The sequence below is a fragment of the Plecotus auritus genome (genome assembly GCF_963455305.1).
Source record: "Plecotus auritus genome assembly, chromosome: 4".
Classification (NCBI taxonomy): domain Eukaryota; kingdom Metazoa; phylum Chordata; class Mammalia; order Chiroptera; family Vespertilionidae; genus Plecotus; species Plecotus auritus.
Genome location: NC_137775.1, coordinates 42629378 through 42654128, shown reverse-complemented (window position 1 = coordinate 42654128; position 24751 = coordinate 42629378). Strand labels below are relative to the sequence as shown.

The following is a 24751-nucleotide window of genomic DNA, read 5'->3' as shown; positions in this document are numbered from 1 at the left end:
CACACGCAGGAAAACACAAGACCATTATCAAGACCATTTGGGCAAAATTCAGATACTTGGCAACCTGAGATGGAGCTATAAAACAGATGGCGCTGCAAATGTCAGGAAAACTTGTTTTCAGCAATTTCTCATTACTAGGCTAGCCTCCAAGTAGGTTTGGAAAATAGAAAAATCTTGCAAAAGACAAATATTCATGAAGAGCCTACCCCGTGGAAGAGTTCATGTATTAATCGGGAGAGGCTTGGCGTGGTATCAGTGGCTTGCAATATCAAAGGAAGCCAAGCCTGCGGTAAGTCCTGCAGCTCTCCAGGGCAGCTCTCTTCCAGCCAGTGACCTAGGAATCAGGCTGCTTTCACCCTGTGGTTCCCTGATTCTAACCCACGGTCTCCAGGCCAGCTTGGCAAGGGAAGGGAGCACTTGAAGGTTACAGAAGCACTTCCCGCTGACTCCACTTGGAAATTGCACCTGTCGTTTCTGTTTGTGGTCCATTGGCCGGAAATGGCTAGGGAATGTAATCTCCCAGGTTCCCAAGAAGGAAAGGAAAACATGATGGTGAGCATCTAGGTAATGTAAAGAGTACACAGCACTCACTGTGAACTAAATTGTGAATTAGTGGAAGAATCAGTGAACAATTTAGAAAATGCATCTGAGAGCATGAAGTATTTGCTCTTCTATATTTTCTCAGGATAACTTTGCCAGAAAGCCTTTGCCCCAATCAAAGGGGACTACACACTCCTTCAATCTCCTTGGGCAGAGCTGTATATGTGGGCAGATGTCTCATGCGTAAACCATCAATACTAATTACCAACTTCTCCCTGATTAAAGAGAAGCTTCAGTTTTCTTTCTTGAAAAAAGCCTGGTAAGGGGTCTCCAAAAACAATAAAACTATTTCTTCTCCAAATAACTTGCTGGTAACTTTGCTTGGAATCAAGGTGGAGGCAGTTCCGTGAGTGATGATTCTCCATTGCTTCATCATTTCTTGGATCATTACATTTCTGTTCCATAAACTCCCTGCTACCTTTCTGCAATGGGTATTTCTGTTCCCAAAGACTCCCTCCCTGTGTTTACTTATAACACTTTAATCTTGACCAAAGGCCTACGAGATCCACTGGAACTGGAGGTTTAGTCTAAAGGGTGGAGCCCACAGGTAGGAGAATGACTGGGGTCACCTGCCACAAGAAAAGAGGAACAGCATTATGACTACTGGTGAGACTCAAAACTTCCATCTTGATTTCCCAGTGCAGCCTCTTTCTTGGAAACATGGAAGGAAGACACATCCCACCAAAACTGTGGTCTTGCTACATTGCTCATTGTTGGCCATTCTGAAGTAAAGATGGAGAAATGCTTCAAGTCCTAATTTCACCCACACTGTCGCCCTGTTGGTGATTCCAGGGGCCTAAACACCCAAGGATTAGGGCAGCTCTAGTCCCACACACAGGGACATGCAGAGGCAGTTTGGGAGTATGATGCTGATAATGAAATATACAGTGTGGTGGATCGCAAGGGGTTCCTAGAAATGCCCAATCCTTTGTGGAAGGTCCATAATCTGAAATCCTGGCCTGGGAGTGGGATGAGGTTTGGTGATCGCCCTCTATTTTAGCCACTCCTATTCTTCATCTGTGAATTAGTCATTTTAAAAATACCCAGTTCAAATGGTGGTTGTAGGATTCAGTGACACCACAAAGCACTAGTGCAGGGATCAACTGTGATAAGCGCCTGGTAGGATTGGATGAGAGGGAGAGTATTCTTGAGCTGTAGGATGCAGGGTAAGGATTATGCAGGAGATAGGAATTTTTTTCTTTGTTCCCCTTGTCCCTTAACTCTCTTCCTCAACTCATACCTAGGCTTCTCCTCCCATAGTGACTGCTTTTAAAATTCGGCCATTCCATTGAAATTAGTGGGAGAAGTACACTCTCCCAAAAATTCAGAAAAGCAAATTTAAAAAAAAAAAAAAAAGGAGTAAATAAACTGGATTCAACCTAGACAGGAGCAGTCAAGAATTTTATGACCCAACCCTGATAGAGTTCTTTTTCCTTCTATACAGCAATCCTCCCCTCTTTTTAGGCCCCTATTGTGGCACATCATGGGCGGTTTTGAAATGCAAGAAAAAGAGGCTGCAGAGGCCACAGTCCTGTCCACACACGACCTGAAGTTTCTGTTTGACCAGCCTCTTCAGAGGAAAAGGAATTTTAAATCAAATTAAAGGCACTGGGACCTAGACCTTTAATTATACAGCTGCGCCATCCTAAAGAAGGCCGCCACTAATTTAATATTGTCTGGCTATTGCCTGCACAAGTAACGTTTGCAAGAAAACACAGAAACCTCAGATTGGGCCATAATAACCAAGGTCTGTGTCACTTAATGTACCCAAATAGCTAAAGCAGTGGTCGGCAAACTGCGGCTTGCAAGCCACATGCGGCTCTTTGGCCCCTTGAGTGTGGCTCTTCCACAAAATACCACGGCCTGGGCGAGTCTATTTTGAAGAAGTGGCATTAGAAGAAGTTTAAGTTTTAAAAATTTGGCTCTCAAAAGAAATTTTAATCGTACTGTTGATATTTGGCTCTGTTGACTAATGAGTTTGCCGACCACTGAGCTAAAGCAACACATGAATCACCTTATTTCCATCCTGTGGGATTGTGATGTAAACTATGAAGTAAACTCTCAAGGGTATAGACTGCAGGATCTCTACAAGGTGTTCTGTTAACTACCAACCCACTCAATTACTTTCATGCTTAGTAATTGAGTAGTTAACACTGATTAACTATTGATCCTAAGGAAACTTGCTCAGAGAGCACAATTCCCTCAGAAACTTCCAGTGAGGATTATATGATAACGCCCTCCCTCTGAGAAGCAAGTCTTGTGTTGTATGTGTCTACAAAGTCTTGTTGGTAGTTTTTGGTGCCTCCGGCAGCTTTGAAAAGAAGTCATGATTCTTGACAAAGAGCAATGACCTAGCCTATAACCAACTAAAAGGCACAAATCTGTTATGATGTTTTATAATAATTTATTTCTTACGATAAAATTGATCACTGAAAGAAAAAAAAAGTAATGCTGCCCTTTTGGCTGGAACTGCCATCTTCCAGTAATTGGCCAAAATGACTAACACAAAGGGAAAGAGGAGAGGCACCCACTATATGTTCTCTAGGCCTTTTAGAAAACACCGAGTTGTTCCTTTGGCCACATACATGCAAATCTACCAGAAAGGTGATATTGTGGACATCAAGGGAATGGGCACTGTCAAAAAGGAATGGCCCACAAATGTCACCACAGCAAAACTGGAAGTCTACAGTGTCACCCAGCATGCAGGGGCATTGTTGTGAACCAGCAAGTTAAGGGCAAGATTCTTGCCAAGAGAATAAACGTATATTTTGAGCATATAAGCACTCCAAAGCCGAGATAGCTTCCTGAAATGTGTGAAGGAAAATGATGAGAAAAAGAAGGAGGCCAAAGAGAAAGGTACCTGCGTTCAGCTGAAGTGCCAGCCTGCTCCACCCAGAGAAGCACCCTTTGTAGAACCAATGGGAAGGAGCCTGAGCTGCTGGCACCCATTCCCTATGAATTCATGGCATGATCAGTGTGAAAAAATAAATAGACCTCTGTACTGGTAAAAATGTTCCTCTTAATTGAGTAGAAGTGTGGTGTTCCTTCCCCCCCAAAAAAAATTAAAGAAAACTTTGTGTCCTAAGGAAAAAAAAAAAGTAATGCTGGCTTATCATAGAAATTTTGCAGAATGTGATAAAGAGGCTAAGAACTTACAATCTGGTGACCTGACAATCACTGGCCATATTTTAGTGTGTTTTCCCTCATTTATGCATGATGACCTGAATAGCTGACACCATGCACATGCCTCTGTATACTGCTCTCTGTACTTAATGTTATACCATCAGCACTAACAGTCATTAAAAATCACCCAGGAAGGTCATTTTTATAGCTTCATTTCTTTACCACATTAGTAGGCTCTGCTATTATTTACTTTTCTGTCCTCTTAAAGTTAGACACCAAGGCTGTCTCCGGGTTCTATGCTCTACAAGCAATGCTGCGTTGAACACCTTTATACATAAGGTTCTATTAACATTTTAAACTATTTCCTTAATATAGACTTTCAGACATCTAATTATTGAGGCATAGCATATGAATATTTTACTTATAAGTATTTGTTTGTAACGTGTAGCATACATACAGAGTCATACTTGTCTTATTTTTTAGTTAACCAATTATGTTTAGCTGTTCTTAACTGAAAAATAATCATACATTTGGAATTAAGTTTTAGTCCCCTATAAAATGGGATGATCAATACACAAGATTATTTTTAGGTATTTCTCCAGCAAGAAGGACTAATTACTTTTTACTTAATTGATAATGTGTGCAATTAGGAATCTACCTGATTATAAATCTGAGCTCTAAGGTAGAATTAGGGTAAAGTCAAGTTTAAGGATGGGAGTAGGGAACCCCAAACTCAATCCCTACAAAGCTTCGCAGCGTCTGTACCACCTGGTGAAACAATGCCCAAGCACCTAACTCCTGGTGTGCAGGATGTGTTGACAGAGGGACAGAAGGGAAAAGGCAAGCTTACTCTCTCCAGAAAAAGGGCCACTAGGGCAGAGACATGTGGGTCTTCTGTCTGTGGGTCCCTATGGCTTCCAGAAGCTCCTCCTATTCACAGCCCCTCTTCCACTGGAGGAAAGGTTTACAGTCTTCACACACTAGCTTCAGAACATCCATACCACTTCCCTGACCCTTAAGCATTTAACACATGAGGAAGCAATCAGGTGACTGGTTTTAAATGTTTGTGGAAGTTCTGTACAAGATTAGCAAGTATGTCAGGCCGGTAGGGAGGCAGCAACCCCTTCCACTGGGATTCCCTAACCTCACCTCTTAGCTTTGAATGAGGGAATAGCTTGTTTGTTCCTTTTTTTATCTACTCATTTGCTTCTCATTTTGTTCTTTGATTCAAAAAGTATTTATTGAATCATACCTACCACATGCATGTAGGCACAAGGGACTCAACAGTAGACACAATGAATGCCTCACCCCCATAAGGTAGATGGTCCAATCAAAGAAGCTAATGTTTGTGGAAGTTCTGTACAAGATTAGCAAGAGGGAATGCAGTGCCATGGCGGGGCTAAGGAGCCAACCCAGGGAACCAGAGAAGCGTCTGGGGAAGAGATGCTAAGCAGGGCAACCCTGACCAGAGGGTAGGGTCACAGGGCAGCAAGAGACACACAGAGAAAATTGTCTAGGCAGGGAGTGGGGTGTGTGCTGGGAAGGCAGCCATAGCCACTGCCCAAGAGACCAGGTTGAATTTGCCTCAACTCCTACTTATAAGCAGAAAACAAGAAGACAGCGGAGACGGAAAGGGAGTCCACACACTGTTGCGCTGTTGCCACAGGCCTACACACCAAGTAAGCTTTCTTTGGGGTGCTCAATACATGCATGTCCCCATGCATAAACATGTGCTCGAGATAATATCAACATAGACACAGGTGTACCAGTAACCTTTAGATTCAAAGAGAAAACTTTTGACCTCATTACTATCCCCTCTGAATTTGGCCGAAGCCCAATATAGGAACTGCATGAAATAAACAGTCAGGGCTAGAAGAAAAGCAGCCACATTCCTGCTTCTGCCTCACAACGAAGAGGATGCACTTCCCTATTGAATCACTTTAAGACAGAGCCACAAATCCCATTATTTGTGAGCGTTGAGTCAATTCCTGGGCAAAAATGAATAGCGAATGGAGGAAATCTGGCTGAAAATTAAATTGCTGCTGCATGGTAGTCACAGGCGAAGCCCTCAGCAGTCGCTGTGGGAAGTCCTCAAATGGGAGAAGGTCCCATCAAGGAGGACTCATGGTGTGATTATATCTTTATTCCCTCAACTCTCCTGAGACCACAGGTTCCCACTCCCCTGTGTCTTCCCTTCCATCCTGCTCGCTGAGCCACGTTAATAGGGATCAGAACAGTCCTTGTGTTTTTTTCCTACCCAATCTGTTCAGAGGGGAAGAAGGTTCCTGTTGTTAATTGTGGGGGATCTCCCACTCTTTGTTTTAAGGAAAGTTTAAACAAAACGATCACCCACTCTGAGGCTTTAAACAAAGTTCAAACAGAACAAAGTTCTCTTGCCAAGGTTGAAGGCAAATTTCCTCTGTCCAGATGGCTTCCTCAGGCAGGCCAGCGAAAGAACAAGACACTCAGCCCTCTGCCTTTTAATGCTGCTCCTTGATTGTTGCTAACGATCCCCAGCTGTCCAGCCACATCTGCCTGCAACGCTGAGGGGAGAGGGAGATCTGGCACAGGTCTGCCCCCACAGCAACACAGGTGGGGTCCTGAGTGTAGGGCCATGCACTGGGGCAGGATCAGAAATTCGTTTCCACAACAACCTCCAGGAAATACTCGAGAGTCATTTTTGATGTCGGGTAAATAATCCCAATGATGGAAAATGCCACTAATTCCAGCAAATCCACCAAGAATCCAAGAATGTGGCCATGCTAGCGGGCCGGTCACTTTCCCTATTGACTAGTCCACACAGGTATGTGGGCAGCAGCCCAGATTGGGGAGGTGGCCATGAGAACTCCGAGTGTGCTCTAGCAGCGTGCTCCCTCGCTGCACTCTCCTCCCCAGCTGGGCACTTGACTCAAGCCCATCACAGTCAGGCACACTCACTTTTGATCTGCACCAGATACCAGCAGGTCAGGTCCGTGTCCTGTGTTGATTTAATGCTTCCTCTCTATTTTCTGTGTGTCCTGCAGACTTCGAGCTATGTAAGCCAGTGTGGCCTGAAGTCTTAATACACAAGCCTGCCTGAGGTCCATTCAATTCAGCCATAAAAAAAGTGCTTTTCTATTATATCATCGCAAGAGGTGAACTACAGTTTTACTGGCCAAACCCATCTGTTTTCTAAGTTCCCTTTCTCTGCCCTGTACCCTCCCGTCCCCAGATCCTATTACTTGTGGGCAGCAAGCCCACTATCTTTAGCCTAAAATCCCAACATAAAAATCCAAACTTAGAATGATATTTGTTTATTTGCTTATTTCTTTGTTTTAGTCTATGTTAGGATATTATCAAGGATGGCTTTTATAATTCAAAATTTTGGGAGAGATGTTTGAGGTATCTGGTCCAGCTGGTAAACTCATGGCATGAGGCTAACAAGAGGCACAGAAGGGTCCAGCGGTAGGATGATGGCAGGTTTGGCCTTCAGACCTGGATTGAGATCCTGTTCCTTTAATGACTTACCCTCTGACACTGGCCATATTTGGTGGTATATCTGAACCTTTGCCTTCTCACCCATGAAAGCAGAGAACATGCTCTGGGTTTTGCGGTCATTGTGGGGATTGGAGAGAATATATGTAAAGCTTCTAGCCCACTGCCTGGCACATAATGGACATTATGGGAACTATTATTAGTGTCAAAAGGTCTTTACATTTGGTTGAAATGTGAGCTAAATATATTCCAAATAACTAGCCATTCTGTCTACAAGGAAATGATGTGGAAGAGAGTAGATGGCTTGGTTAAAAAGGAAACCTACCAGTAGACACATAACGGCTGGGACAGGGTCTGCTCACACACGGTGGTCCTGGGGGAGGAGCACCTGCAACCAGCCCTCGGGATTTTTATGCCTCAGGACAGGATGCTGGACCTCAACTCCACATCTATTTCTAATTACAATTCAAACTGTAAACCGGGCTGGCAACGGTAGAATCACACCTTCCAAACTTGATCAAACATCTGACCACTGCTTCATACACTTGGTGCCCAGAGCAACCCAGGAACATGTAGAGCATACACATGTCATCATCCTGCCCAGAAAAGGAAATCCTAAAATGAGGCTCCCTGATACCTCCCTTCCACTCTGCATTGGCTTTTGCTCCCTTCTCTTCACAGAAACTCACTGCTGATGATGCGAACACTTCACTGTCTTCTCACTCATCTGTATGATGCCCTTATCCTGTCTGCCCTACACGTGTCCTAGAGTGAGAGCAATTAGAAGCAGGACCTAAATGCTGTTCAGGGCCTTCATTAGTAACAGGCTATAAAAAGACTTTGTCCAAAGTGAGAGCCATGTGGAAGCAGGAAGCTTTACTTTCTCACGTTGTCCCAGAAAATTCAAGATCAGCTCTTTGGGGGGCTCCTAATTAAGGATATGTTGATGAAGTGTGTCTTACAACATTAGAGGCAAGCCTAAAGAAGGATATTTTTCCTACTACAAAGACTGCCGGACAATCAGGACAATCATTTCCAGAGGGCTATCAGGCCCAAAGAAAGGAGCAGGCAAAGAATGTTTCCATGTAGCTTATTCCTCATACACACAATATGTCCTATACACATGGCCACTACCAAACATATTCTGGATTTGCAGACTTTCTTCAAGTTCTCAGCATCGCTCATCTTTCAAGAGGTTTATGATGAAGTCTGACTCCATCAATGCACATGCACACTCTCCTCCTTGAAAGTAAAGCAAAATTATCACTGGTTCCTTCTCCCCATCTGAACGTCCCTTGCCGGAGGGCTCAGAGGTTTCCACGCCTCTGTTGAGCCCCAAGAAATATGCATTCTATTCAAAAGAACAAAAATGTGGCATTAAGTTTTTGTGAATATAAATAACATATTATGTAATGATGAACCAACAACGGTAATGTTGTGTAATGCCAAATCAAACAGCAGCAGCTGCAGCCCGGAGCAGGTGCGGAGGAGCCATACCCAGGAATCAGAAACAGGCTTGGGCTGAGCCAAGGAAAGGGAAACACGCTGGTCACCACCTGGGAAAGCCCCCTAAGGCCTCTGGGACTTGGCCAGCAGGAGGCCTGCCTCTCTCCCCAACAACAACAAAAAAATACAAAATCCAAGAGAGATGGTGGCACGAAGGGTGTTTGGATCCATCTTTCTTTCCAACATGGGTGTAGGTGACATCCTTGCGGGGCCAGCCTCTTTGCAGGCCCTGGCAACACCGTGGCTTCAGCCACTGCCTCAGAGCACAGAGTCCTGAGTATCTACAGATCCTTAGTGGTGATATTTCCAGAGGCCTGGCTTGCCTGTACCAAGGTCAGCATAACTGGTAGAAAGGCTATCCAAGGTTATAGAGACCAGGAGGCCACAACAATTGACTTAGGATAACAGCAATGCTAATCTTCTCTTCTGTTAGTTACGGTGAGGTGGGGGGGCTTCATCGGGTCAAATGTTGAGTATAAGATCCGTTAGGCCTGGCAAAGGTTGGAGAAGGAAAGCTCCCCACTGCAGAACTTAGGCTGTGGCCAGCACAATGCAGCCACAAAAGGTATTTCTTTTTTCATTTTACTTAATTTTTAAAATCTTCAAAGGCAATTGTAAAAACAGATTGATTACAGATAAATTTAGTTTCATCAACTTTAGTGAGAAAATTGATCACGTAACAAGCAAATAATAAATATGGCTAGACCCTTTGATAACATCACATTTTCAAGCCATTTATCTTTCACTCATTGAGCTATTGAATATCCAAATCATTTTGTAATCAACCCTTTAAGTAATTTTTTTTAAAGATTGGGTAAATGTACTCACAGGCGAGAAACTGACATGCTTCTGGTACTAGTGTGAAAGCCCAATTTGCATGCAGAGTAACAAACGATGGAGTGACGAGAGCAGTAGTTCAGGATGGCTTCAGAGGGGGAAAGACACGGTGCAGGCTGAATGGAGGAGATGCATGCACGTGTACCTGAGCCGGGGGTGTGAGGACAGATGAAGAGTTTCAGACCCAGACCAAAATAAGAAAAGTAAAGACATTTTCCCATCAAAAGTAGAACTGAAAGTTCTTACACAGCAAGTTTCCTTCCTCCTTCACCCGAGAGCTCCCTTGGTCATTTGAATTGTGTGGACAATACATTGGTCTCTGGGCCTATCAGTGATTCTCTTCCTACCAAAGGAAATGGAGATAATAATCGAATGGTAATAGCGGTCAGCACTTAGTGAAGTAAGTGAATACATATTACTTGGGGTTGTCTGCTCTGCTGGCAAGTGTCAGAACATAGCTAGAAGAGGACAAGAGACAAGAGAAGAGAGATGGCAGAGGGGAGGAGGTGGTGGGCTATTCCAAGTCAGTGTTAGGCCACAGCCAATTCAAAAGAAAAAACACCAGGAAATCTTGCTTTAAAATGAAATTTTTATGTAAACTCTATTTACCCATCTCTCTTTCATTCCTCTCTTTTCTTTTCCTCTCTGCCTTTTCTCCTCTCTCTCTCTCTCTCTCTCTCTCTCTCTCTCTCCTCTATGGTATCACCCAAAAGACTTGAAATAACTTAAAAGCAATCCAAAGACAAAATATAAAAATATAAATTATGTTAGCAATTCAGAGGCAGAGATAATATGTATTAGAACAGAAAGGTGAGCCATAGGGAAATTGAGAAAGTATATATGCAGGCTAAGTCTCTCACGATTACACAAGTTGAGCTCAAGATTTCTTTTTTAAATGAAATCATGTTAGACAAAGTGAAAAAGGAAATTCAATGACATGTTTTTTTTTCTTGTTCATGTCAGGACTTTGAAACCTGGGAAACTAATTCTACTCCTCACACTACGCCTGACTGGCTCTGTTCTCTGGGGAAACTGCTTTTTCGTCAGATAAGATATATAACAGTTCCATATTTTATAGTAACAGGTGTAGTTAGAATACTGAGATATTTTATACAAAAAAAAAATCACGAAATAAGTAACAGGTATTTTTCATGGGGGCTTGAAACAAAAATTCACAGCCTGTAACCTGTTTATAAAGTAAAAGATCAGATCCTAACTCAGTAAAATCTGTGTTTGTATAATTGCTGCTGAGGTTTTGTGTTTGTTTGTTGTTTGTTTTGCTATAATTATGTGATGCAGGAGGGTTGTAACTCCATCCCATACTCTGGGGAAGATTTCATAGAGGCAAGTTATCCTACAGTGATTTATGGGGATGCACTCATCCGTTTTACGTTTTGAGAAGCTTCAAGTAGCTATTAGAGAAAATAACTAGCCCCAAAAGGTAGAAAGGATCTCTTCCATATTCCCATCTTAAAATCTTCCTAAATTTTAAGAGGAAATTTTCTGGTTGTACCAGTTTAAAAATCAAATACAAACAAAACTCTTTTGTGGCCTATTTTTATATCAAACCTATACAGAATAGCAAAATTCAATGGTGAATTACCAAATCTGAATCCTTGATATTTATTTGCCTTGAAAACATTTGGGACCTCATTTATTCTGGTATTGTCTGATCCTATATAATTAAGATTGGCATTCTAGTAGTGAATATTATAAGTTATTATTATAATTTATTATTTCATATTATTAAGTATATTGTACATACCATAGAGCCATAAACACAACCACTTAATTATCAAAACAATAAGACAGGCAACACGAAAAAATAAGTAAAACTAGCAGAAAGGAGAAAAATTATGAATTGAAGACAATCTGAAAATTTACTAAGAAAATAATAAAATAAATTAGTTTAGAAAACTGTGAGAACTATCAAAAAACTGTTAAGATTCCTATATACTTAGGCAATTACTATTGAGAATATATAATGAGAAAACTTTTCCTTGAAAATTGCAGTAAATGATAATCAAATGCAGAGAAAGCCCTCACCAACTGCATAAGTATACTAATAAACAATAAATTTATTTATTCATGAATATGAATTGGCAACCATGAGTTACCAAGTGTTTGTAGAAAATGTGTAACAGAAAGAGAAGTTGGTGATCTAGATAGTCAAGTTCAAACATTATCCCAGGATGTAGAACAAAAGTAGAGACAAATATGGGAGAAAATATTATTAGTGGGAGGATACATCCAGGGAGTCCCTTTCCAGTGTAAGGGCAAGATGATATAAATAATATCTAATCAAAAGAAATAATAAAATTAATTTTCACCAAGCTAAGGAAAATTGCAAATTCGAAGAATGAAAGAATCCTCCAAGTGAAGAACGAGATGAATGAAAAAAAGATCCACACCTAGACACAACATTGTGAAATTTCAAAATTCTTTTTTAATTTTTATTTCTTATTTACTGGAGAGAGACAAACATTGATGTGAGAGAGAAACACCGATCAGTTGCCTCCTGCACATGCCCTGACTGCGAATTGAACCTGCAACCTGGGTATATGCCCTGACCGGGAATCAAACCCACAACCTTTTGATGTTTGGTAGGATGCTCCAACGAACTGAGCCACACCAGCCAGGGCCACAGTTCACACCAACAAGGGCCACAATTCTTTAGATAAAGAGAAAATTCTAGTGGGTTCCAAAGAAAACCATAGATTACTTCCAAGAAATGAGAATCACACTGACATCAGACTTCTTACCACCACACTAACGGCTAGAGGAAGAAACAATGCCTTCAATTATTTAAGGGAATTTTATTTGAATCTAAAATGGCTATGCCCTGCCAAATTGCCAATTAAGACATTTTTAAAATATGCAAGAACTAAAATCTTACCATCCAAGGATCCAATATGAATATATTATTCAAGGAAGTGAATACCAAAGCAATACCAAAAATATAACTTTGAGAAAGAGAATAAAGAGAATTTTTTTCTAAAGAGTGTCATCAGAAGGTCATATTTAGAAGCTAAAAATAATTAAAGTAGGATCCACTGGACCTTGACACTGAAGACTTGAGTTTATGTGAGCAACAACATTTTTAGACACCGGATTACCTTTCCTTCAAAATGGGCCCAATGACAAGACTGAGTTCTTGCTGTTTTCATAGCCTTGGATTTTTAGAAGTCTTTAGAGCAATAACTGAAGAGCTGAATTTTACTGACGAAAAAATATAAATGACATAAACTTTGACAAGTTAGATAAAAATCAGAAGTTGAAGCAGGAAAGGGAAGTGAGAGGTAGTAAAATGCTCTTGATTCCTCATGGGGGATGTAATATGCATTAGAAAATGATAAAGCAGGAAATTTTAAGTGATTCTGTTAGGAAATGAACAGTGAGTTTACTTGAACAAAATGGCCACTTGAGAATACGGCTCTCTTCCTTCCCCAAATGCAAGAAAATATCAAGGAAACTGAAAAGGTATAAGCTCATAATATCAAAAAGAACAAACTGGAGGGGAACTATGAACATGAAAGACAGCCAAAAGCTTCTGAAAAATGAATGGAGAATTATTGATAAATTAAAATGGAATGAAAAGAACCCAAATCTAAAATTCACAGGGTGGAAGTTGCTACAGAGGAAGAAGCAAGACATGCCAGGTGTGAACAGGTGGGATAGAGGGGAGGAATGAGGAATTGGTGAAAACATAAAGACCAATTGAAGGTATTCATCTGGAAGAGTTGCTCCCCCACCCCCAAATCCTAATCTGCACTCCTGTACCTAGACTGACAGCCACACATTTTCTCTAGGCTCTTCCCCCCAAAATGGTAGAGTTCTTTGCTAAAGAAATTAAATTAACTCTCTGAGAACTTGGGAAGCTAACATGAAGTCCTCCTCATTCTAATATTTGGGGAGCATCTAGGGTAAAAGGCAGCTCCCCACCCTTTCTTTTTAAAATAAACAAGCTTGTCTATCCATAGAACTGCCAAACAGCCTCCCGACACAGCCCTACACCCTCAAACTTAAGTGTGAATGCATGGAAAACCGGACAATTGAAGTGCAAGGGCAGGATGAAAGAAGACATCAAAATCAACTCTTGAAAACTGATCCCAGAGGAACCAAAAAATTCAAACAGATTATGACTTAAAATGAATCTTCAGTAAAGCAGTTCCTTTAGACTAAATGAGCAGAAAATGACATTTAAGCTGAGATGTGACAAGAAAAATCCAATCATGATAAGGATAAAGTCATAGATACAGAGCAACTAGTACAGAATATACAAAATCTCCCCTCTCTTTCCCTCACTCTATCATTCTCTCCTTTTATATCCACTCACACACACACTCACACACACATACACATACCAATAAGAAAAAAACAGTCAAAACAATAAAAATTGGGCAAGAGAATAGACTAATCGTTGCACAAAATAAGATCCAATAAGTATATCTAACATATATATCCAATACATGTATAAAATGTGCTCAACTTCATTAGTAATCAATAAAATTAATAATTTTAGCCACCAGAAAGGTTAAAAGGAAAAAACCATCCACAATTGATTTTACCAAGAGTTGGGGAAGATGTGGAAAAAAAAAAAAAAAAAACTAAAACTCTCATAGGCTGCTGGGAAGAGTGTAAATTGGCCCAACCAATTTAGAATACTGTTTGCCACTGTCTTTCAAACTTGAATTTAAGCATATCCTGTGACCCGGAAATTTCATTTCTTTTTATATACCAACAGAATTTGTCATGTGTGTACCAAAACACGTTTTTTAAAATGTAGCACTGTTTGTAAAGAACAAAAATTGGAAGCAATCAACTGATCAGCAACAGAGAATAAATAAATTATAGGATGTTCAGACAATGAAAAATACTAGACTGTAATAAGAATGAATGAGCTACTGCTACACATAATGAAATAACCTACTTGCAAAATCCCCTTTTTGTTCTTGGACCTGGGCATTCAGCCTCCTGCCCTTAACTGAATTGGGAGCTCTGCCTCCTGCTCTGTGTACCCTGGCTCTGGGTCACCGGGAGCCACATAGACATCCCTTTATTCCTTGCATGCTCACTAACAGCTGGTAAGGTCTTCACACACTGATTCCTCAGTTTTCTGATTGGTGACACTGACATTAAGTATTTGTGAGTTAGGATGAGGGTGGGAGGGAGACTGTTCATGTCAAGACAGCCTGTGGCCTTCTTCACCATTGTGTTCCCAGTACCTAGCATAATGCCAAACACAGAGAAGGAGCTCAATAAATATTTGTTGAGTGAAAGGATGAATGATGGATCATGTTATCCCTGTGAGTTCCCATTTTGGGGTTTATTGAAATCAAATTGACTAAGAAGCACATTATCTGAACAAGGGGTTGGATTTAGTCTTTCAGGTAGTCTCAGGTTTTAATATGTTGCTTTGCTAATTTTGTACACACATACACACACAATTTTTTTTTTTTTATTCTCAGTTGTCTTTTCAAACTTTATATAGGTTAGGCAGCTTGCTTTCCCTAGGCAAGGATGAATTAAGTATAGTTTCGCTGATTTTGCAGGTTCCACATCTCTGTTTAGGAGAATATGCTCAGGTCCTTAAACACAGAAAGTTTAAACAAGTACTTGAAGAAACACTTCCACCAGACTTCCTTATCTCCTAAATTTTATCCTTTCCTTTTTGCATAAGGGTTAGACATATTGAGGATCAGTATAAGTTTAAAGAAATCTACCTAGAAATCCAACTGTAAAATTGACTTCAATGAAGAAGAGCTAATCCTATCTAATAAAAGAGAAGCATACAAATTAACCATCACTCCGCTACGCCTACCAGCCAATCAGAGCGAGTATGCAAATTAACCCAACTAAGATGGCAGCGGCCACAGAGCTGGAGCAAATAGGAGGCATGGGTTGCACCTGGCGATGGAGGAAGCCAAGCTTCCCGCCCGCCCTGGTTGGCGCTGGCCTCTGCTCAAGGCTACAAAGTTTCAATTATAGAAGATAAATCCCAGATACCTGCTTCCAGCTGGCCCTGGCCTCTGCTTGGGTCACTAAGGGGCGTGGCCAACCTGCAAACCACCACAGGCCCCTCGCCCAGGCTGCCCCATGCCCCAAGGGAACCCCCAACCTGATCTGGGACACCCTTCAGGGCAAACCAGCCAGCCCCCACCCATGGACCAGGCCTCTATCCTATCTAATAAAAGAGTAATATGCAAATTGACCATCACTCCAACACAAAAGATGGCTGCCCCCATGTGGACAAAGATGGCTGCCCACATGTGGACACAAGATGGCCACCACAAGATGGACCCCCCCCAACTGCAGGGAAGGGCAGTTGGGAGGGACCAGGTCTGCAGGGGAAGGCAGTTGGGGGGGACCAGGCCTGCAGGGGAGGGCAGTTAGGGGTGACAAGGCCTGCAGGGGAGGGCAGTGAGGGGTGACCAGGCCTGCAGGGGAGGGCAGTTAGGGGCAATCAGGCTAGCAGGGGAGCAGTTAGGCATAAATCAGGCTGGCAGGGGAGTGCTTAGGAGGTGATCAGGCTGGCAGGCAGAAGCGGTTAGGGGCAATCAGGAAGGCAGGCAGGCGAGCAGTTGGGAGCCAGCAGTCCTGGATTGTGAGAGGGATGTCCAACTGCCCTTGAGGGGTCCCAGATTGGAGAGGGTGCAGGCTGGGCTGAGGGACACATACCCCCATGCACAAATTTTGTGCACCGGGCCTCTAGTTCCTTTATATGCTGAGCTGGCTGGAAGACAGACCTGCTTGGCCAAGATAAGACTGGGGGTGACTAACTACTGAGGGGAATGGGCGCTTGGTGGCATCATTTGCTTGAGAGAGGCCAAAGCATTCTGTCTCCCAGAGGAAACAGGGGAGAAATACCAGCAATAAATGCAGGCAGGCATTTGTGGAGAATGGCACATTACATATTCATAAGTCTGACCAGGCTTATGAATCCCAGTCGGATCGGGCCTACATGGGCAGTTGGACATCCCTCAAGGGGTTCCAGATTGGAGAGGGTGCAGGCTGGGCTGAGGGACACCCCCCCCAGCACGAATTTTGTGCACCGGGCCTCTAGTCTATATATATAAAGAGCCAGGGTCCATAACATCCACAACAACCGAAGGCTTGACCTAACGCCCAGGCTGCGCGCCCAGCAGGCTCTGGTAGGTGGGGACTTGTGGCAGCAGGGATGGGGATGGGGACGGGGACGGGGGAGGCGGGGACGGCACTCACACTCACTTACAACCGCACACACACACACACACACACAGCGCCCACCAGCTCACAGCCTTTTCTCCCTTTCTTTCCCTCCCTCCCAGCTCGCTCTCAGAGCCTCTCTCACAATGAGGCCCCAGGGTGGGCAGAGGGTGGAGCTGCCCTCACTGGCCCCGCCCCCTCCCAGCCAGGAAAGAGGAAGAGGGAGAGAGGGAGGCAGAGAGGCCTGGAGGACTACTGAGAAAAACAGAGAGACAGAGACTGGGATGGAGAGATGGAAACAATGCATGCCATTAACGAAATTCAAGAGGTATTCATATTGCATGGAATGAAATGTTCACATTTCAAACTTCCAGACTATCCTTTATTAACGGATACAAATACATGTAATGAATTGTAAGAGCGACAATAGGCAGAGGTTTTGATAAATTCTCTGAACAGTGAACAGTTGGCAGCCTTTCAGACTATAACTTCAGCCATCAAAGATCAAACTGTACACCCCAAATGCTTTTTCTTGGCTGGTCCAGGTGGTAGTGGAAAAACATATCTTTATAAAGTTTTAATACATTATATTAGAGGTCGTGGTGGTACTGTTTTACCCACAGCATCTACAGGAATTGCTGCAAATTTACTTCTCGGTGAAAGAACCTTTCATTCCCAATATAAATTACCAATTCCATTAAATGAAACTTCAATTTCTAGACTCGATATAAAGAATGAAGTTGCTAAAACCATTAAAAAGGCCCAACTTCCCATTATTGATGAATGCACCATGGCATCCAGTCATGCTATAAATGCCATAGACCGAAAAGTAAGAAAAATTATGAATTTGAATGTTGCATTTGGTGGGAAAGTTCTCCTTCTCGGAGGGGATTTTCAACCATGTCTCAGTATTGTGCCACATGCTATGCGATCGGCCATAGTACAAACGAGTTTAAAGTACTGTAGTGTTTGGGGATGTTTCAGAAAGTTGTCTCTTAAGACAAATATGAGAACAGAGGATTCTGCTTATAGTGAATGGTTAGTAAAACTTGGAGATGGCAAACTGGATAGCAGTTTTCATTTAGGAATGGATATTATTGAACTCCCCTGTGAAATTATTTTAATGGATCTATTATTGAAGCTACCTTTAGAAATACTGCATCTATAGATAATATTAAAAATATATCTAAACGTGTGATTCTTTGTCCTAAAAATGAGCACGTTCATAAATTAAATGAAGAAATTTTGGATATACTCGATGGAGATTTTCACACATATTTGAGTGATGATTCCATTGATTCAACGGATGATGCTGAAAAGGAAAATTTTCCCATTGAATTTTTTAATAGTATTACTCCTTCAGGAATGCCGTGTCATAAATTAAAATTGAAAGTGGGTGCAATCATCATGCTACTGACAAATCTTAATAGTAAATGGAGTCTTTGTAATGGTACCAGATTTATTATCAAAAGATTACAACCTAACAATATCAAAGCTGAAGTATTAACAGGATCTGCAGAAGGAGAGGTTGTTCCAATTCCAAGAATTGATTTGTCCCCATCTGACATTAGCCCCCATTTAAATTAATTCGAAGACAGTTTCCTGTGATGCCAGCATTTGCAATGACTATTAATAAATCACAAAGACAAACTCTAGACAGAGTAGGAATATTCCTACCTGAACCTGTTTCCGCACATGGTCAGTTATATGTTGCTTTCTCTCGAGCTTGAAGAGCATGTGCTGTTAAAGTTGTAAATACTTCATCACAAGGGAAATTAGTCAAGCACTCTGAAAGTGTTTTCACTCTTAATGTGGTATACAGGGAGATATTAGAATAAGTTTAATCACTTTATCAGTCATTGTTTGTATCAGTGTTGTTTTTACATCATGTTTTTGTTGTTTTTATATGTTTTTGTTGTTATATCATGTTGTGATTGCTTATTTATTAATAAATTTGTATATTATTTTCATATACATGTTACTAATTTTCTTTAATCTCTGACACTTCTATTGTAGAGGAAGGGCAAATAGCAATCTTACCTAATAATAGACAAACATGTAAATTGACTGTACCTCCACTATGCCCACAGCCAATCAGAGTGAATATGCAAATTAACCCAACAAAGATGGAAGTTAATTTGCATACATAGGGGCCCAGCAGCCTGGGTCCTGGGGACTTTCTCAGCACCCAGGTCACTTCTAGGTAGGCCCCGCGTGGGCCCTGAGCAACCTGGGAAGGGCTTGAGCCAGTGGGCTCCTGAGCAGGGGTGGAGCCGGTGATTGGAGGGAGCTGGGGGCCCCTGCCCAGGCCCCAAGCCTCAGATCGGAGGGAGCTGGGGGGCCCCTGCCCAGGCCCTGAGGCTTTAAGCCTTGGCAGGGGCGGAGCCATCGAATGAATCGTGTTCATGAGATGTCACTGACTTGGGCAACACACATGGGTCAAGATTCCCAGCTGGGTGTGAACTCAGGGTAGAACCAGATAGTCACATTTGAGAGGATGGATTGATTTGCAGAGAAAGTTATTGAGCAGAAGTAAAGAGAGGACAGTGTTAAAACTTAGACCCTGAACTTCAGAAGGTTGGCTCAGAAACATCTCAGGAATAATCAAAACTAATTCCTAATTGCTGTTAGTGAAATGAACAAAAAAATTTGGTGATCCTCTTTGACCAGCTGCAGAACTCACCTGTCTCCAGTGGGAGCCTACAGCTCTTATCCTAAGCGACTGTTCCACAGACTGAGGACAAGGACTAGGACTAAACCAATTCTGAACCTGCCAAGAGGTTCATGAGGGAAAGCTCTAATAAACAAACAAACCCCACTATTTAAAGCCTTCTGCCTTGAAGCCTACTATTTTCTTCTAATAAAATAGGCTAGACCGAGGAAGCCATAAGCCTTCTTTTTTCTAGAAGGGGTGCCCTGAGATCTGGAGAAGTTCTCCAGTTGGGCTTTTTAAATCCCCACAGGTCTGAAGATGCATTTTTAGTGGTCCTCAAGTGCTCTCAGGGATTTTTTTATATTGGGTTTCTACTTCAATAATGATTATAAAAAATAATATAAACACATTTTGGATTAACTCCATGACCTCCTTAAAAATCCAGTAGTGCCCTCTAATGCCAGTGCTGTCCTTGTTCTAGTTTAGTCACATAGGTGACAAGTAGTACTTTACTGTCATGAGCTTGGTGGGAGGAAGTATGCAAAGAAGTGATTCTCCAGGTGGAGTACTGCTGAGTACTCTAGTAATAGTGGAGTGCTAAGGTAATACTAAGGTATAAGAAGTGGCTATGTGGATAATGTTTCAAATGCTACGGTGATTCTAAGATAATATTAAGAAGGCAGTCAGGAGGAAAGAGCAGCATCCTGCTTTGATATATGACAAGACCATCTATCCTGCTCAGACAGGGGAGCACAGACAAGACAAGCCAGGGAAAAGGTGAAGAACACAGCTAGGTGGCTGCTGGGCTAAAAGCATCAGAGGGGAGAGTAAGGAGGGGACTGGAAGCTACAGTTCAGGATGGACAGGGGAATGAGAGAAGGCACTTGGGAGGCCTTAAGTGCATGACAAGAATTTTGTCTTAAAGTCCTTCAGGAAGGCAGGATTCAACTTGATTCTTTTCTCTACCGAGCTTCTGCATTCTCAGTGGTTTATTGTGCTGTGCATTCTATAATACCTAGATTTGAGTTGCTTTTCTTGCAATAAATTCTTAAGGCCTATGTCACCTTTTTTAATTTTATATTGTAAGACTTTTGTGATTTGTCAGATTCTGCTTGTGTAACGAGGGAAAGCATACACCTTAATGGTATTCTCAGGCCAATGCCTCATTTACTCTGTCTTTCTTTCCTTTTTCTTTCTTCCTTCCTTCCTTCCTTCCTTCCTTCCTTCCTTCCTTCCTTCCTTCCTTCCTTCCTTCCTTTCTTCCTTCCTTCCTTCCTTCCTTCCTTTCTTTCTTTCTTTCTTTCTTTCTTTCTTTCTTTCTTTCTTTCTTTCTTTCTTTCTTTCTTCTTTCTTCCCTCACCTGAGGATATTTTCCCATTGATTTTTAGAGAGCGTGGAAGAGAGAGGGAAAGACAGAGAGAAATATCAATGTGAGAGGGACACTTCGATTGGTTGCCTCCTGCATGAGCCCTGACCTGGGCCACAGCCAGGGAGGAGCCTGCAACCTAGGTACATGCCCTTGACCAGAATCGAACCCAGACCCTGTGGTTGGCAGGCCGAGGCTCTATCCACTGAGCCAAACAGGCTAGGGCAGGATATGACATTTCTTAGCCCCTCCAGCAGTGGACCTTCTTTTTTTCCCTCCAGGAGTGAGGTGGAAAAACCCTAGATCACCTTCTTAGATTCTTATTACCCAAGTTACCAAGAACATTATGAGTGGTGTACAGGGAGCTTAGCCAATGAGTGGTCAGAAAAGGTGTTTCCTCTGTAGCTCACGCACAGAGGCAGGACTACCGGCGTGCTGCGGCTGGCAGGCCATGCTGTCTGCAGGCCTGCTCACTCACTCACCACGGCGCCTGGCAGCCAGGCCCTGCTGTCTGTGCCTGCCTCTCACCACCCACCGAGCTACCAGCCTTGCTGTGATAGGAACCTGTGGGTCGCAGGGGGGGTGGGGACCCAGAGGTGTTCCATGCACTTCCTGGTGACCAGTTGTCCATCTGGTTGTGATGGCCCTAGGCTATTATTAGTATAGATAAGTGAACTGTCAGGATGGGGAGGAGCTTTTACACCTGAAGCGTGGTCCAACAGTGTTGATCATTCATTAGTGACTAGCTGATGGAGAACTGCATAGAGGCAGGAATGAGCCACTCTCATTCTTTACTATATCCTAGTGACTAGCACTGAATAGATGCTCATGAAATGTTTGTCAGAGGGAGGCCAGCCTTTGGCTTAGACTCGCTTGGGCCTAAGGCATCAGAAGGACATCTGGGCTTCCGGATTGGAGAGGGTGCAGGTCAGGCTGAGGGACCCTCCTCCCATGCATGAATTTTGTGCACCAGGCTTCTAGTTTTTTAAATAAAAATCATAAAATAGATGTCAATGTACTCCTAAGTTGGTGCTCTAGTACCTCCCCATTCAAAGTGTGGCTCATGTCCCAGCAGCAGCAGCACCTGGGAGCTCCTAGAAATGCAGAGTCCAGGTCCCACCTCAAAGTGCCAAAACAGAATCTGCATCCTAATGCCCAAGTGATCCATATGCACATTGGCATTCGGGAAGTACTATTCTCTTAAAATACTTTAGGAGAAATGGCTGTCTTTAACCCATAAAGATAAGTCTGCAAATACTTTGTATGCATTACTTAGAAACAATAATTTAGATTTGACAATAGTTTCTCCGGATGAGCACTATTTCAATGGGCCTTGGCTGGCCAAGAAAAGTGTGTCTGGTTAATAGTCTAAAAATAAAATCTCAAGTTCCCTTTATAACTTCTGCATTTCTCATACTTAGTTTTTAACTTTTACTTCCAAATGGCCTAGTGAAGGGAAAAAAGTCTTGATTGCTGTGACTTTTCTTGAAAACTTCATGAAACTTTTAAACTTCGCACTCACTTATTTAGAATATTTACTGAGAGTCTTTAAAAAGTAATAATCACAACTCTGATTACTTACCAATACAAACCTCACAGATGAAATCTTTAAAAATTAAGAATTTAACTATCACAAAAGTTTTCTGCCAATCATTTTAAAGATATGCATTCCTTATTATCAATCACAAAGATAATCCAGGGAATAAATGATAACTTTATATAGATATATAGAGATATAGAGATATAGAGATATAGGTGTGTGTGTGTGTGAGCGCACACGCGCACGCACGCAGAGACAGACAGAGACAGAGAGAAAGAAGTTGTTTGCCAAGCTAAGTTAAAACTATTTCAGGATTCTCCTTGTTGCACATTCCATCAACAAAGAAAGTAGGAATTCTTTGGAAAACAGTAGATCAATTCTAATCCCTTCACTGCTTCGCTATCCCACTCTTCTGCCTCAGGGCTTTCCCCTCACTTGTCCAACCACCGGTAAGGCCTTCCTTCTCCTTGGCTGTCTAAATCTATGATTGCCCCAGGTGTTTATTCTTTCTCTCCCGGATTTCTACTACTAACACTCCCATACAGCATTGTGCTACTAACCAACACTTCAATAAATTCAGCCTCAGATTTTTCTGCTGCTAAATTTTAAGCTCTAAAAGGCAGAATTTAAATAATAGATACAAGAAAAATTTGAGCACATAATAGGCACCAAATAAATACTCATTAGTTGACTGGCTGACTATTGTAAAACCCTATTTGCATTGAATGGACAAGGATTTTAAAATAAAGTCTTCATGTTACCTAATTTAAAGGAAGCTGAAGATGATTAGAATTAATAAGATTTGCAATGGGCACCTGGCCTAGGGTTAAGACATTTTGGGGTTTCACAGTATTTGGTTACCCTTTTTTTTGTTCAGTTTCCCCTGCAAAGTAGCTAAAGAATTAAAATGACTTAGGGAATGTTCTTTGTTTCTGTGCCCACAAATCTTATCAGTATTAGTAACCATCTTATGAGTACAATCAAATGGGAGCTATAAATAAAAGGAACACGGTCTAATAAGATTTCACAGGCACATGTTGACCTCTAAGAAGACATAGCTCAACTTGAAACTATCTACACATGACTCCATGGTTGACCCCCAAAAGCCCAAAATTAATTTTTAAACTTTCCCATCTCTCTTTTTTTTTATATATTTGATAAATCTCATGCTAAGTCTTCAGACTCCACTGAAAGTCCCATCTCTTCTATGAAGCTTTCTTCTACTACAGGAAACCACCTCACCCCAATCTCTTATAATCTGTGATGAAACTGAGATGTTAAACTACCTTACAGAATATTTCTTCTCATAAATGCTTTGTGCTTATGTCTTATCTCCCCAAATGGACTACAAAACTTTTTAATTTAATAAATCTTTATTTTTCAGATTATTACATTGTTCCTCTTTTTTCCCCCATAGCTCCCCTCCACCCGGTTCCCACCCCACCCTCTGTCCTTACCCCCCCCACACTGTCCTCATCCATAGGTGTATGATTTTTGTCCAGTCTCTTCCTGCACCTCCCACACCCCTTTACCCCTGAGAATTGTCAGTCCACTACCTTTCTATGCCCCTGATTCTATTATATTCACCAGTTTATTCTGTTCATCAGATTTTTTTATTCACTTGATTTTTAGATTCACTTGTTAATAGATATGTATTTGTTGTTCATAATTTTTATCTTTACCTTTTTCTTCTTCTTCCTCTTCTCAAAGAATACCTTTCAGCATTTCATATAATACTGGTTTGGTGGTGATGAACTCCTTTATCTGTTTCTTATCTGTGAAGCTCTTTATCTGCCCTTCAATTCTAAATGATAGCTTTGCTGGGTAGAGTAATCTTGGTTGTAGGTTCTTGCTATTCATCACTTTGAATATTTCTTGCCACTCCCATCTGGCCTGCATAGTTTCTGTTGAGAAATTAGCTGACAGTCCTATGGGTGCTCCCTTGTAGGTAACTAACTGTTTTTCTCTTGCTGCTTTTAATATTCTCTCTTTGTCTTTTGCTCTTGGCATTTTAATTATGATGTATCCTGGTGTGGTCCTCTTTGGATTCCTTTTGTTTGGGGTTCTCTGCACTTCCTGGACTTGTAAGTCTATTTCTTTCACCAGGTGGGGGAAGTTTTCGGTCATTATTTCTTCAAATAGGTTTTCAGTATCTTGCTCTCTCTCTTCTTCTGGCAACCCCATAATTCTGATGTTGGTACGCTTGAAGTTGTCCCAGAGGCTCCTTACACTATCTTCATATTTTTGTATTCCTTTTTCTTTTTGCTTTTCCAGTTGAGTGTTTTTTGCTTCTTTGTATTTCAAATCTTTGACTTGATTCTTACTATCCTCTAGTCTGCTGTTAGATCTCTGTATAATATTTTTTATTTCAGTCAGTGTATGCTTAATTTCTAGTTGGTCCTTTTTCATATCCTCGAGGGTCTCGCTAAATTTATCGGCCTTTTCTAGAAAATTCTTGAAAAAACCT

At 41.8% G+C, this 24751-nt stretch overlaps 1 pseudogene across 1 annotated transcript; it reads left to right on the top strand.

Annotated features, from left to right (window-relative positions):
• Positions 1–3095: 3095 nt before the first annotated feature.
• Positions 3096–3571, top strand: LOC308247021 (large ribosomal subunit protein eL21-like; annotated as a pseudogene). The gene has a single exon. The product of its transcript is annotated as a large ribosomal subunit protein eL21-like (transcript).
• Positions 3572–24751: the final 21180 nt, after the last annotated feature.